The following is a 9,281-nucleotide window of genomic DNA, read 5'->3' on the forward strand; positions in this document are numbered from 1 at the left end:
ACCTGCAGGTCATAATGATCCTTAAATCGGTTGGCCTAACCGCTTCAAGTCTCGGGGGCTACTGGCATATGTCTATTAAATTTGCACAAACTATTACCTGCATATCCTTTGAAAACAGTTGAGTAACTCCAGCATGTCCGTCCCGGGCGGCTCGGATATATGCATCCACAGAGCTGAGTGCGGGAAAATTCCTGTTCAGAGAAAGCTGGAGCGCACATGGCCTCTTTCAGTCGACGATGATTCATCACTCTCCTTGTAACGCCCCGAGACCGACGCTCCAGACGCCTTCCATGTTTTGTGTGTCGGCTGTGTTATTTATTTGTTTGTTGCATTCATCATGTCATCATTTGCATTGCATCGGCACTCTGTTACCGTCATGTTTTCATAAAACTTGCATCCGCTCATAGTTGCCGCGTCTCCCCTTGCTTTTGTTGATCGTCCCGAGACCAACCTTGTTCTTCGTTTTCCCTCTTGCCTAAACCGGAGTCTCTCCGTACAGTGCTCACACCGCCTCGCGTGCGCGTCCGAAACTTGCCCTCGAACCTGATCCCCTCAGTCATGACCGTTGAGTCCGGATCAACCCCGAAATACCACAATACTTCTTCCGTTTATTCTTTTGACTACCCAATTGACCCGGAGCCGTCCGATGACGATCGGACGCCCCTAAAATTTAGGAAGATGTGCCATCCATTCCCCTGCCTGCCGCCACCTACCTACCTTCTTCCTCGGGATCTCTCCCGATCTCTCTCCCAACCAACCGGCTGCCTCCACTCCCCATATCCTCCCGATCCAAATCCTCTCCGACCCCCTCCCTGTTTTTCAGCGCCGCCCAAATCGCAGCAGCGAACCACCATCATCGCCCGTACCCACCGCCTCCAAGGCACCAGCCTCCCGTCTTCGCCCCCGACCTCCTCCGCTTCTTGCCCAGGCGCCCGAAGCCTACCTCTTCTCCCCTTGATCCCGAATGGATCGTGAAGCTGCTCGAGGCCCCGAGCAGGAGCGCTCGGCCTTGTCCCCTTGCGTCGTCGCAACCAACGACCACCTCCAGTAGGCCCGTGCCGCGCCCCGTCTCCCTCGTTCTCTCTTCACTTCCTTTTCTTCTTTCTGCGATTCATCTCTCTGCTCTCGCTTCGCTGGGCAGCAACCCCATCGATGGTCGCGTCTTCGACGTGCGCGTCGTCGCCCGTTCGTCCCTGCCGGCAGCCGCGCTGCGCCCCTTCCTCGTCGCCCCTGCCATGGACGCCAAGCTCCGGCGCCGCCGTCCTCGCCCGGATCCCCGTCGCCCGCACCTGCCTCGTCGCTGCATCCCCAGCCTCGCGCTTGGAGCCCCGCGCCTGCGCCCCGACTCTGCCCATCAAAGCCACCAAGATCCCGCTGCCGGAGTAGGCAGCTCCTCCTCGCCGCCCCATGCACTCCGGTGAGCCCTGCCGCCGCGTGCCTCTCCCTTCGCCTCGCGCCCTTTCTCTTTCTCTCACCTCTCTGTCGCTCGTGTCTCTCTGTTCGAGCAGGAGCACATCCCCGACGCCGGTCCTCGTTAGCAGCACCCCGGCGCCGCGCGCCCATGCCTTCCTCCCCTTGCCGGATCTGAACCCAGGCGCCTCCCCACGCTCCGTTGCGCCCGTTCCGGCCGGTTCCGGCCGACCCCGCCGCCAGGGACCCCCTGCTGTCTTCTTCTCCATCACCATGGTGCTGCTGTTTCTGTTCTTCAGGAATGAGAGCAGCAGCTCGGGAATGAGCCCGCCCGCGTTGACCGCGCCCCTGGCCAACTCCATCGGGGCCGCTCGGCCTCAAGCCAGCCGGCCTGCTTCCACTTCCACCTCACCGACCTGGGCCTCAGCCCGTGGCGAGCAGCCCAGATCCATCAGTTTCGGCCCGTGCATGTGTTTTTTTCCTTGCTGCGAATTTATCTAATTATCCAGTAAACTGCATGTTTACACATTGCACCCTCATGTTCATGCTTTTAATAACTCACAAATGGTGCATTGGATTAAAATGATTTAAACATGTAAAATGCTTAGTTTTTCATCTAGTTTCATAATATGCTGCTTTCATCCATGTTTGAAATCTCTAAAATGCTGTTTGATTAAATTTGCTTGAATGCCATGCTAAAATGCTTTATTTCATAACTAAATAACTGTAGCTCGGTTTTAAATAAACTTGATATGTAAATCGGGTGAAAAAATGCCTAGTTTAACTTGGTGGCATTACTTTGCATGTTTAATAACTCTAAAATTGTGTATAGGGCAGAACAGTACCAAATCCAAAATATGCATATGGGGATTTTTCGGAATTGTTGTTTGTTGTTCCGGCCTTATTTAAACTTGCCTAAAGAGTTAGTTTACTTATGCTTCACCTCTTGCCATGTTAATCAACATTTAATATTGTTGGGTACATAAACGAGAGAGAACTAAATATTTGATGTGGTGTTTCGTTAATATGCAACTCGTTGCATATTGAGCTCCACTTTATTTGTAGTATTGTTTGTTGCATTTTGCCATGCCATGCCTCATTTAAGCCAGACATGCATCATACTTTATTGTGCATCATGCCATGTTTATGATTGTGTGTTTACCATGTTGTTTGCTTCTTTCCGGTTTGCTTCTCTCGTTAGCTTCGGTTTCGTTCCGGAGTTGTGAGGATTCGTTCGACTACGTCAATTTTTCTTCTTCATGGACTCGTTCTTCTTCCTTGCGGGATCTCAGGCAAGATGACCATACCCTCGAAATCACTTCTATCTTTGCTTTCTAGTTGTTCGCTCTATTGCTATGTCGCGCTACCTACCACTTGCTATATCATGCCTCCCATATTGCCATGTCAAGCCTCTAACCATCCTTTCCTAGCAAACCATTGTTTGGCTAAGTTACCGCTTTTGCTCAGCCCTTCTTATAGCGTTGCTAGTCGCAGGTGAAGATGAAGAAGTTGTTCCATGTTGGAACATGGATATCACGAACTTTGTTGGGATATCACAATATCTATTATTTAATTAATGCATCTATATACTTGGCAAAGGGTGGAAGGCTCGGCCTTATGCCTGGTGTTTTGTTCCACTCTTGCCGCCCTAGTTTCCGTCATACCGGTGTTATGTTCCTTGATTTTGCGTTCCTAACGCGGTTGGGTGTTATGGGGACCCCATGACAGTTCGCTTTGAATAAAACTCCTCCAGCAAGGCCCAACCTTGGTTTTACCATTTGCCTATCACCTACTTCTTTTCCCTTGGGAGTCGCGCTCCCGAGGGTCATCTTTATTTTAACCCCCCGGGCCAGTGCTCCTCTGAGTGCTGGTCCAAACCGAGCGATGTCCGGCGCCCCCTGGGCAACCAGGGTCTATGCCAACCCGACGTCTGGCTCATCCGGTGTGCCCTGAGAACGAGATATGTGCAGCTCCTATCGGGATTTGTCGGCACATTCGGGCGGCTTTGGTGGTCTTGTTTTACCATTGTCGAAATGTCTTGTAAACCGGGATTCCGAGACTGATCGGGTCTTCCCGGGAGAAGGAATATCCTTCGTTGACCATGAGAGCTTATGATGGGCTAAGTTGGGACACCCCTGCAGGGTATAAACTTTCGAGAGCCGTGCCCGTGGGTATGTGGCAGATGGGAATTTGTTAATGTCCGGTTGTAGAGAACTGGACACTTGACTTAATTAAAATACATCAACCGCGTGTGTAGCCGTGATGGTCTCTTTTCGGCGGAGTCCGGGAAGTGAACGCGGTCTTGTGTTATGTATGAACGTTAGTAGTTCCAGGATCACTTCTTGATCACTTCTAGCTTTGCGACCGTTGCGTTGCTCCTCTTCTCGCTCTTATTTGCGTATGTTAGCCACCATATATGCTTAGTGCTTGCTGCAGCTCCACCTCATTACCCCATCCCTCCTATAAGCTTTAATAGTCTTGATCCCGCGGGTGTGAGATTGCTGAGTCCTCGTGACTCACAGATTCTACGAAAACAGTTGCAGGTGCCGAGGATACCAGTGCAGGTGACGCAACCGAGCTCAAGTGGGAGTTCGATGAGGAACTTGGTCGTTACTATGTTTCGTTTCCTGATGATCAGTAGTGGAGCCCGGTTGGGATGATCGGGGATCTAGCATTTGGGGTTATCTTCTTTTCATTTGGATTTGACCGTAGTCGGTCTATGTGTGTATTTTGAATGATGTATGAATTTATTTATGTATTGTGTGAAGTGGCGATTGTAAGCCAACTCTCTTTATCCCATTCTTGTTCATTACATGGGATTGTGTGAAGATGACCCTTCTTGCAACAAAACCTACAATGCGGTTATGCCTCTAAGTCGTGCCTCGACACGTGAGAGATATAGCCGCATCGTGGGTGTTACAAGTTGGTAATCAGAGCCATCCCGGACTTAGGAGCCCCCTGCTTGATTGAATCGCTGGCGTTGTTGAGTCTAGAACAAAAATGTTTTGAGTCTTAAGATTATATATATCGGAGAGTAGGATTCGTTTTACTCCTCAGTCCCTTCGTCGCTCTTGTGAGGCCTCCTGACGTAGATGTTTTTACTTTCCTCTCCTCAAATTTCACTAAAAAAAATTATAGGATCACGCGGGTATCTTGGAATTGTTTCGATGGTTTTGTGATGAGAACATTGTTCTTGGTGCCTCCTGACATTTAGGGGTTGTGGCAGTGTCCCGGGAAGTTGAGCTCCGAGGTGTTGTCGTCACAATTTTATCGTTGCAGTTCTGGAATACCTGAGTTTTGCCGACATCGAAAATCTCTTTTATGCAGTTGTTGGTGAGATCACCTCGACGCCACCCAGTACTGGGGCGGGGTTCGGGAGTATTGCCATAACTCGTATAACGGATGCTTTTCGAAGGTTGAGGTACACGATTTCCGGAGTTTTCTTGGTTATGAGTTGACGGATGGATACAACTGGATCTAGGGATTGTTAGTTTGGGTGAGATATATTGCGTCCCCTGTATCCCCAACACCTGATTGCATAACCAGACAGTTTCGGGAGTTTATAGTGGGAATTCAAGTAGCTCCTAGAATATCTTTTCGACAGATGTATGATTTGAGATTGGGGTCCAACGTCTAGTGGTTCGCTTTTCACGGTCGATTTACAGTGGTCGCGCGGCGTCTTAAAGAATCCTTGGCTATGCCGATTCGGGGACGTCTTGTTTGTCATTCGTGACGTCCGCTGTACGTCGTGCCCGTGGGGCCTCATCACGAACACTTTGGACGAAATCTCTATCATATGTTTGTTTCCGGCTTATCTGCGAGCCAATCCTTTGTTTTGTTTTAAGTTGTGGTATTCGAGTTGCTTCATTGTCAGGTGTTGATTCCTTACCTTTCCTAAGCGGTGTTCTCATACTTCTATGTGAATACCAATCCTTCTTGATCATCGAGATTGTCATGCCAATTCTTTTCCAACCGGTGTGCTTCTCTTCAAGTAAATCCGATTATTCCAACATTCGCAAGATCAATTCTAAGCTTTTTCTCAACGGTGTTCGTTTCATCCGACCCAAGTTGCTTTTGTTTTCCCACGCTCCCACCCTTTTCTGCAAGGACTCAGATTTCTTAATCAAGTATCCTTTTTATTGATGCGAAGTCTCTCCATTCTTTTCCGTCAATGTTCTTATCCGGTGATTCTCAGGAAGATACTAACGGAGCCTTAACTTCATCATTATTCGTTCTCTTTCTTCTCCGGTGGATTAAATTCAAGCTTTGTCGATCATATATTTTCCTCGTTTCAAATGTTTTTTCTCGTACCGGTGCACCTCTTAATCATGCACTTCTCGCTATTCAATTGTTCCGGACTGATGAAGATATCTCAGAAGATTCAAGTTTCCATTCTCAATTCACTCAAGTTCTTTTAAGGATGCTATCTCATTCAAGCCATTTAATTCAACCGGTGCAATCTCTCTTTTCAAGCAATCGTTCAACGGTGGTTCTTTTGAGTGGGCCCTAACCCACAGGTCTTTTCCCAGGATCTTACCTGACTCTTCTAATTTTCCCGGAGCTTCTAAAATTCTTTTCAAAGTTTGACGTAAGAATGGGTTATCATCAGTCATATGTCTTTCTCCAAGATCTTTCAAATTCTTTTCATCATTGGTTCAACCTTTCCAATTTTCAGTCCGGAGTGCCTCAACAATTCATGGTGGTGTTTCTCATCGTCATTCTCAACATTTGAAGACCGAAGAAGAGTTTCTCTTAAATCTTGCTCCATTCTCTTCAAGATTCATGGTTCTAGCTTGATGCCATCCTCTCATAATTGTTTTCGATTGTGGGAATTCTTTTCACCCATCCGAAGCATTTCAGGAGTCTTTTCAGTTTGATTCTCTGAGGCCATCATCTCAGAATTATTCATTCTCAGCTTTCAGATCTCATTCTCCAAATCTTACCGGTGCATCATTCAAGTATTCTCTAATCAGCTTGTCATCTATTCGTTCACTTGTATATATATCCCCTCAAGTATCTTCATTCGTTTTCAAATTCTTCCCGGTGAATTGTGCCTTTGCTACTTTCATTTTCAATTCTTACGGTGGTTCGTTCAAGATTCCTCTTCCTTTGTTACCGTATCAATTCATTCGTTCTTCCCAAATCCTACCGGTGGTTCGTTGAAGACCTTCCCAAGTTGAGCAATATCTCTCTTCAATCCTTTTTCAACGAGAATAAGTAGTATGCCAAATCCGTTGCTTGTCATCAATCTAAATTGGTGAAGGATACGCATAACATAATTCTTGTCTTGTTTCATCCAAGTGATTAATTCCTTCTTCCGGAGTTCCAAGTTTTTCCGCATTATCTCGTCGCGAAGCTCCATCTAAATCATTGCAAGGCTTCACCTTGTGTTTTCAACTTCTCTTTCTTTATATCATCCTTTTGTTTACCGGAGTTCTTCATGGAGGCTCTACATGGTGGTTCGTCAAGGATTCATTTCATTCTTCAATTGTTCTTCAAGATTTCTCTCGAAGTTATGATCCGTCAAGCCATACTTCAAAATAAACATGGTGCTCAACACATGTTTTGTTTTGAGGAGTTCAAGTATTCTTCATCTTGCATTCCAAAGTGCAATTCTTTCTACAATATCATTTGAGGTGGTGTTATGTCATTCTTGACAATTTGAGTTCGTGTTTCATGATTCACATGTTGTCAAGAATGAGATATTTTAAATCCACCAATCTCGTCGTTGGATTTATCTTGTGTCATGTTTCACCTAAAGCCTTCCCTAAGGAATGTTGCTATTATGGTGCTTATCAATGATCCATGTTTTCTCCTATCCTCTTGGTGAAAGAAGTTTTTCATCGCCTTGGTGCTCTCACTCAAATCAATGGCTTCCTTTAGTGGCCATTTGTCACCTCATAATGTTGAGATGTTTCCATAAGTCCACTACAAGCTTATTCTTTTCGTTGTTGGTTTTCCAACAACTCCATTCAATCCTTCTTTTTAAGGAGGCTCTTTCAAATTCAATTGTGATAGAAGTTGTTGTTCTCTTCTCTGTTCTATTGATTCCACTCTTTCATTTGTCCCGAAGGCATTGTGATGTTTTCTTCGACCCATCATCTCATTTTGGAGATCATGTTCTTTTCCTTGCTTATCCATTTAACCGGAGTGTCGTGTTTTCATTCGAGCTCTCTCATCTTATCAAGTTTTCTCCTTCCTCAACCAGAGTGCGGTCTGAAATCTTTCTTACCCCTTGTGCCATTTTTCAATAGTTCCGGAGGCAGTGTGTTGTTGATTTCATTAGGTATCATCCCATCTTCTCAAGTTCATGCTAATTCCTTCCATTTTCAGTCGGAGTTTTGTCCAAATTATATCATTCTTAATCCTACTCTATCTTGTTTTAACCGGAGTGGCTTCAAAATCTATCTTGTCCCCTAAGCTCTTGGTTCTCATCATGTTCCTTGTTCCTCTTGCTGAACGGAGTGTTTTAAATAATGTTCACCTCCGTCGTGTCATTTCTTCAAGCTTTGCGACCTCTCAACGCTCGTGGTTTCACTCGTTTGTCAAAGAAGCAACTTTGTTTTACCTCTTCCTCTTCTATTTCTCTCCGTTGTCATCCTAAATCTCGGGACGAGATCTCTTGTAAGTGGTGGAGTGTTGTAACGCCCCGAGACCGACGCTCCAGACGCCTTCCATGTTTTGTGTGTCGGTTGTGTTATTTATTTGTTTGTTGCATTCATCATGTCATCATTTGCATTGCATCGGCACTCTGTTGCCGTCATGTTTTCATAAAACTTGCATCCGCTCGTAGTTGCCGCGTCTTACCTTGCTTTTGTTGATCGTCCCGAGACTAACCTTGTTCTTCGTTTTCCCTCTTGCCTAAACCGGAGTCTCTCCGTACAGTGCTCAGACCGCCTCGCGTGCGCGTCCGAAACTTGCCCCCGAACCTGATCCCCTCAGTCATGACCGTTGAGTCCGGATCAACCCCGAAATACCACAATACTTCTTTCATTTACTCTTTTGACTACCCAATTGACCCAGAGCCGTCCGATGATGATCGGACGCCCCTAAAACTCCTTCCGCCTGCTATATATACAGACCAACCTTAAAATTTAGGAAGATGTGCCATCCATTTCCCTGCCCGCCGCCACCTACCTACCTTCTTCCTCGGGATCTCTCCCGATCTCTCTCCCAACCAACCGGCTACCTCCACTCCCCATATCCTCCCGATCCAAATCCTCTCCGACCGCTCCCTGTTTTCCAGCGCCGCCCAAATAGCAGCAGCGAACCACCATCCTCGCACGTACCCAGCGCCTCCAAGGCACCAGCCTCCCGTCTTCGCCCCCGACCTCCTCTGCTTCTTGCCCAGGCGCCCGAAGCCTACCTCTTCTCCCCTCGATCCCGAATGGATTGTGAAGCTGCTCAAGGCCCCGAGCAGGAGCGCTCGGCCTCGTCCCCTTGCGCCGTCGCAACCGACGACCACCTCTAGTAGGCCCGTCCCGCGCCCCGTCTCCCTCGTTCTCTCTTCACTTCCTTTTCTTCTTTCTGCGATTCATCTCTCTGCTCTCTCTTCGCTGGGCAGGAACCCCATCGATGGTCGCGTCTCCGACGTGTGCGCCGTCGCCCGTTCGTCCCTGCCGGCAGCCGCGCTCCTCCCCTTCCTCGTCGCCCCTGCCATGGACGCCAAGCTCCGCCGCCGCCGTCCTCGCCCGGATCCCCATCGCACGCACCTGCCTCGTTGCTTCATCCCCAGCCTCGCGCTTGGAGCCCCGCGCCTGCGCCCCGACTCTGCCCATCAAAGCCACCAGGATCCCACTGCCTGAGTAGGCACCTCCTCCTCGCCGCCCCATGCGCTCCGGTGAGCCCTGCCGCCGCGTGCCTCTCCCTTC

At 48.1% G+C, this 9,281-nt stretch overlaps 1 long non-coding RNA gene across 1 annotated transcript; it reads left to right on the forward strand.

Moving 5' to 3' along the window:
• The first annotated feature begins 650 nt into the window (after positions 1-650).
• On the forward strand, positions 651-4,204 carry LOC141021531 (uncharacterized). Its single transcript, XR_012182849.1, has 2 exons — positions 651-1,417; positions 1,509-4,204. It is a non-coding gene; the product is annotated as an uncharacterized lncRNA (long non-coding RNA).
• The last annotated feature ends 5,077 nt before the right edge of the window (positions 4,205-9,281 follow it).

Source organism: Aegilops tauschii, chromosome 4 (assembly GCF_002575655.3).
Source record: "Aegilops tauschii subsp. strangulata cultivar AL8/78 chromosome 4, Aet v6.0, whole genome shotgun sequence".
In the NCBI taxonomy this organism is placed as follows: domain Eukaryota; kingdom Viridiplantae; phylum Streptophyta; class Magnoliopsida; order Poales; family Poaceae; genus Aegilops; species Aegilops tauschii.